Source organism: Physeter macrocephalus, unplaced genomic scaffold (genome assembly GCF_002837175.3).
Source record: "Physeter macrocephalus isolate SW-GA unplaced genomic scaffold, ASM283717v5 random_641, whole genome shotgun sequence".
NCBI lineage: Eukaryota > Metazoa > Chordata > Mammalia > Artiodactyla > Physeteridae > Physeter > Physeter macrocephalus.
This window is the reverse complement of record NW_021145911.1, coordinates 30174-36230: the sequence shown is the minus strand read 5'-3', so window position 1 is coordinate 36230 and position 6057 is coordinate 30174. Positions and strand designations below refer to the sequence as shown.

The 6057-nt window shown below is 52.6% G+C and overlaps 1 long non-coding RNA gene across 1 annotated transcript; it reads right to left on the bottom strand.

The window, feature by feature from the left end:
* Window positions 1-201: 201 nt before the first annotated feature.
* LOC114485145 (uncharacterized) lies at window positions 202-4635 on the bottom strand. The gene is made up of 3 exons (XR_003678622.2): window positions 4272-4635; window positions 2629-2714; window positions 202-1006 (listed from the first exon to the last, which is right to left on the bottom strand). It is a non-coding gene; the product is annotated as an uncharacterized lncRNA (long non-coding RNA).
* Window positions 4636-6057: the final 1422 nt, after the last annotated feature.

Here is a 6057-nt window from a genome sequence, read left to right as displayed (position 1 = left end):
GTTTTAACGGCAGATTATTTATTAAGTCTGGCCTCCAAGTGGCGAGTCTCACAGCCAGAGCCTCACAGAAGCCCTCCTTGTCCTGGGGTGCCGGCAGCCACCAGGATGAGGTCACACCCAGAGTGTCGAGTCCATGGCTGTCACAGACCTGAGGCTCTACTGCAGGGGAGAAAGGGGGAGGGAGGGTGCTGAGGACGGGCATGTAGGACACTAGCGAAATTCTCTGTGCGTCCTCCCCTGACACCTGGGCTGGGGGGCGCCTCACAGGAGCCAGTGAGTGTGTCAGCTGATCAACACCTCACCTGCTGGTTTTTTTTCCCTCTGGACCTTCATCTCTGGGTGTCCCCAGAAGCTCAGACTTCAGATAATTTGCTCTCGTTTTAAGCCGACTTCTTTGTAGAATCACTCACTCGTAGCTTTAACTGTCACCTCGATGTCCAGGTGTCAGAAGTCCAGTCCTTCCCGACTTGGTCCCTGGGTGGCCCACCCTCCCTTCAGTCTATTGGGACCGGTCTCATCCGTTCCCATCCCCCTCTGCAGAGCCGGCTTCTGAGGTCTTCCCGCGGGCCGCCAAGCCCTGGCCTTGTTGTGGCCCAGCACCTGCTCTGGCCAGCAGAGGGTCTTGACCTTGCCCCCTCCGGTCCCTGAGGCTCTCCCAGTTGCAGGCAGTGTCAGGGTGTTGGGAGGCGCACCCCCGCCCCTCAGTCTGTCTTGCACTGGGGACGTGCGAGCTGCCTGCACTCCTGACGTGTGGACCGCCGACCGGACACACAGCACCGTGACCCTCAACAACCGCAGGCTGGGCCGCCCTCAGGAGGCCCCTCACTGCCCGGGGCGCCGGTTCTTTACGGGAAGAGCTCACCATGGAGAACTTGGTCTGAGCTAACTGTGCAGGAAACACCGTGAGCAGCAGTGATCTCAGAGCAGACAGATAACAAGTGCTTTAGGCATCGACGGGAGAAAGGTCCCTGTGCAGGCGAGGATGCTGGGCTGATCTGAAAGGGCACTGGGGAGGGGGCGAAGCTAACGTTAGTGGGAGCTGGAGAGTAAAGGGCCTTGAGTGCCGGGAACAGTGCTTTAGGCCTGACCCGGGAGGTGGTTCGGCTGCAGGGACGCGTCAGGGAGCCTCCCGGCTTCGGAGATGAACAGGCAGAGGGCCTGTGACGGTGGCAGGGGCGAGAAGGAGTCAGAGGAACCCCACCCAGGTCGTGGTGACTTGTTTGGAGGCGGGGAGAGAGGATGAACCCAGAGTGCACTTGGGCACGAAGGATTTCGGTCAGAGACCCAGACGGCGGGAGGTGTGTGGGGAGGACACACCGCCTTTCAGACATCCTGAGTAAAGAGAACTGCTTGAGAGACAAGGGTGGGTCTGTCCTGTCTCTGCCCGATTCCCAGTGCCTGGGACACAGTAGGTGCTTAATAAACCCGTGGATCAAACACACGAGGTTGAGCGGAGCCAGAACTGGCCGCAGGTCCTCCCTCCACCTGAGCCTTCGTTGACGCCGTGGAAGTGAGTGAGTTTCCCAAGGGATAGGATGAAAGGGAAGAGGGGCCGAGAGCTGAGTGCTGGTGCGGGGAGCCTGCAGTTAGGGGTGCAGTGGAGGCGGGAGGGCGCAAGGTCAGCCGAGGTCAGGAGGCTCCCAGGAGATGGTGGTGACGTGGTTACAGGAAGCCTTGTGTCCTCGCCATGGAGAAGGTGGACGAGTGAGTGGGCTGGAGAGAGGGTAGAGGAAGGGCCTGGCTTTCCAGTGCCTCCCCGCCGGCCGCCTCTGCCGAACCCAAACACTGTTGCTGACACCCGCTCTGGTCCTGCTCCCCCCAGAGCCTCACTTCCCACTCCTCTTTCGGGACGCCGCTTCATGGGCTGCAGTGCACTGTCCACCCGCCACGTGCACCCACCAGCCTCACGCCCCCCACCTCCCGGAGCCAGGAGCCACCACCACCTGGAGCCCGGACGAGGTCACGTTGGCCGGCCAGAGCAGCTGCTTGGTCCCGATGTCTTGTTTTACAGCCGGGACCGTGTTGTCCACTCGCCTCCCGGCCCGCAGCGGGGTGTCCCAGGGAGCAGAGAGGAAGTCAGAGCTCCTCCTTCACTGCCCTTCGTAAAACTCTTGTCTAGAAATTAATGGACGAGAGGATCTAGGGGACCTTGTCCAATGATACCTTGAAGAAATCTCGAAAATATGAACTTAAAGGGAAACATCGTAGCTATCTCATTGAGAGTGTGGGACGGTAAATTCCTTAACCTTAAGTGGCAGAGCTGGTTTAACAGGATGTTTCTCTTTGTGGTGGAGTTTTCATTTTTCCCCTTTTCAAGTTGTTCAGATAAAGCTGTGAGGGTGGTATAGAGTTTTGCTTTTTTAAGTTGGTAACTAGTAATTTTAGGATAGATGCTTATGAAGTCTGTAAATAATCATTTAAAAACCCTTGCCTTGTGCCATGCTCATACCAGTTTTTTTTTTTTAACTTTTTATTTTATATTGGAGTGTAGCCGATTAACAACGTTAGTTTCAGGTGCACAGCAAAGGGACTCGGCCATACATATACATGTATCCATCCTCCCCCAAACTCACCTCCCATCCTGGCTCTCATATCAGTTTTAATAAATATTTACATAGCTGGACTCACCTGTCTGCCACGGAGGGGCCGAGCGGGTCCCCGGGGTGTGGGAGTGACTCCGAGTGGGTGGACGCCCATGTTCTCTCTGACGTTTTCTGCTCGGAAAGAGAAGGTTGATTTTAGTCTGTGATCGTAGCCCCCAGGGTGGGGGAGATTGTGAAGCTAATCCTCCTGCAGTTTCATCAGCAGAACATAGGCCTCAGCTCCACTTAATCTGGTCCCGTCATGAGGACTAAGAGGGGATGGTTTCAGTTACATGATGGCTTTTAAAACTAAAAGCCTTTAAACAAAACAAAACAAAACAAAACACCCATCAGAGGGGCAAGATTTTAAGTCTGAAGCTCTGGAGGGTTCGCAATGTGATCTCTGTGTCCTGTCGGTGGGCTTGTGAGCCAGAACAGCCACTTCGGAGAGGGATTTTGAAGGTGCACAGGCACAGGGGAGCAGCCTCCCTCCGAGGAGAAATGTGCTCTTAGAGGTGCTCTCGGGCAGGTGTCCCGGGAGACGTGTACAAGACCAGGAGTGAACGCCTGGGGAGAAGGTGGAGGTCGTTGGGGGAGAGTGGTGTTGCCCAGGGGAGTTGTAGAAGGCAGGCTTCACGTGCTGGTGGACCTCACAGGCACAGCAGAGGGCGGAAGGGGCCAGCCGGAGGGCACACACAGCCGTAATCCTGTTCATATGGAGTTAAATATGTGAAGCCATACCTCGTGTTGTTCATGCCCCCATGAAGAGCTAGTGAACACAGAAAGATTTTTGGGGAGAAAGATAGAAAGAAAGATAAATGCCAGATTCTGGAGATGTGATTATTTGAGGGGGAAGGAAGGGAGAAAATGGGACTGGATATAATGGGAGTGCCAACTATAATATCTTATCCCTTTAAAAGCAGCAGATATGCCAGAATGTTGAAATTTGATGATGCTGGGTATAGGTACGTAGGAATTTATGCTTTTCTGTGTGGTTGAAATATATTATTATTATATATTATTATTTAAAAAAATAATGTATACTAGCTGTCTGAACGTATGTGAACAGGCTTTAATAATCTATTGTATTTACAGCTTAAAGTTCTCAAGATCGGGGCGTCTTATATGGGACCCTTTTATATCTCTCTTTTTCCTGTTCTCTCTTGGAGAATTCTAAAATTATGGTGCCTTTAATTTTATTTGTTGAAGAACTTTTATGGTCTCTTGTTTTAAATATCGGAAGGTTGGTGAAACTTTTTAGGTCTCTGTACGTTTTAAGAAGACAATTTTAAGGTGTATTTTCTCCTTTGGATTATGCCTTTTGATAGAAAAATAGGTCCTTGCCTCTCTTTCTGTGTAATCACGATGAATTTTCTAGAACAACAAGGACAGGAGAACTGAAGGGAAGACACCCACGATGCCCGCATCCCCTTACGTGTGGCCCTTAGGATACTCGGGATCCTTGGCAAAAGTAAACTATAAATTATACCTAGTATTATCCAGGCCGTGGGTCTGGGATGGTTTCATATTGTCACTGGAACAAGAGATGCTTCTCAGAATGAGATTTCTGGCTTAATTGAATTAGCATCCTTGCAGTCAGGACGGGAGTGAGATGGTACATTCCTGTCGTGCCAGTTGTGGGGGGTGACGTTAAAGCCGGCCGTTGATGGAGTAATATCCTTTACTCACCTGCTGTCTCGCTCTGAGGAAACAGGAGCTTAATGTGCCCCATTCAGTTAATCCTGACAACATCCTTGAAAAGGTGAATAGAAGGCAGGTAGTAGTATCTCCCTTTTACTCAAAAAGGGGCTGAAACGTGACGAGCCTGAGCTCCCCGGGAGCCTCCACCCTCGTCTCCGAGCTCTGGCCAGGGCCATGGTCAGCGCAGCTCGCGGGGGAGGAAGGAAGCGCTCAGGATGTGTCGCCTCCGAGGCCGGCCCTGCTGGGGAGTCTCAGGATCACGGTCACTTCTGATGCTGAGGACAGTCCTGTGAGGCCGTCGGTGGGGTCATCCCGGCTTCTCCTCGGGACGTCCAAGTCCCTGGCCCGAGCCCCCAGGCTGGTGAGCGGCAGGCTTGGCTCTGCCCTGCCAGACCCTAGGTTCCTGGCTGGTCACCAGGCCTTGTGTCCAGCCCCGGGGCGGGGGAGGGGGAGTGGTGGGGCTCCATCGGGATCTGTCCTCGGAGAAGACGGAGCTTCAACATGCTTGAAGCCAAGTCGGCGACTCCGTTGCGGTGGCTGTCACGTGGTTAAGACCACTGAACACAGCTTCGCTTGAAAGTAACTTGGGATTGTGGAGCAGAGAGGGTTCAGGGCATCCCATCTCCTACTTCTCGACCCCGGGCAGGGCTGCCAACCCCCGAGCGTCAAGAACAGATGTGACTCGCGTGGCATCTGCTGGTAGACTTTACTCTGTTGCTTAAACCATTTGCCGGAGCCAGATCAATCTCGAACGATTCTGGTTAGAGGTTGTGGGGAGGGTCAAGAAAAGGAAACAAGGCTGATGGGGGCCTGTGGTCTTCGCCGCCGTGTCTCCGTGTCCTGACCCGTCCTTCGAGCCAGGGTGATGTAAGGTGAGGAAGAGGCAGTCAGGATGATGAACTTGCCCAGGGCCGCGTGTTATTCAGTGGCAGAGCTGGGGTCCAGACCCAGACCTCTTGGATTCCAGAGCTCACCGTCTCTCGGGTGCGACAAACCTGCGGCCGTGCCTTTGGCCAGCTGATGTTTTTTTTGTTGTTTTTTTAAAAAAAATACTGCTAATCCTTCATGAGAAATGAGGATGAAGGCTTCGATTTCAGCCACTTAGAAATGGACAAGTATTGCTCTTATTTTAAGCAGGGCTCTTTATTAACCGAAAACACTTGGCTCTTAGATGTGGTGTTTAATTGCTGTTGAATATATTTTTGTCACACTGCCCTGTGATAAGCCAGAGAACGGTTTGTGCCAGACACAGAAGGAACGTGAAGGGGGGCTGACAACCCTTCTGCTCGCGCAGCTCCCCGTTGGAGCCCGCGGTCTTGTGTTTGCTGTGTTGGGTCTAGTTTCAGTTTACCGCGCCTGGTCTGGAGGCTGATCAGGACCTGTGATGGGGGAGACCCTCCCCGGGGGGCTCAGGTGCATCTCCCTCCCTTCCTGAGCCAGTGCTCGTCTCTTCCTGGCCTTTCATCCTTGGTTGTGTAGGCCTTCTAACGTTACAGCACCGATAGAGGAAAATCAGCTACTGAGCTTGGCCTTGGTTTTGTTTGTTTGTTTGTTTTGTGAAGTGGAAGTGACTTTGTGATTTGAAAAAGTGAGAAATGCTAGTAAAAATTAAGAAACTATGAAAACATATGACGAAGGAAATAAAAATCATCACTAATCTTATTCCTGTTAACATTTTGGTATACGTTCTTCCAGACGTTTCCCTGGCTGTGGGTTTACAAAACTAGGTGAGTGGAATAAACACTTTGGATACTGTTTGGTAACAATCTCTCCC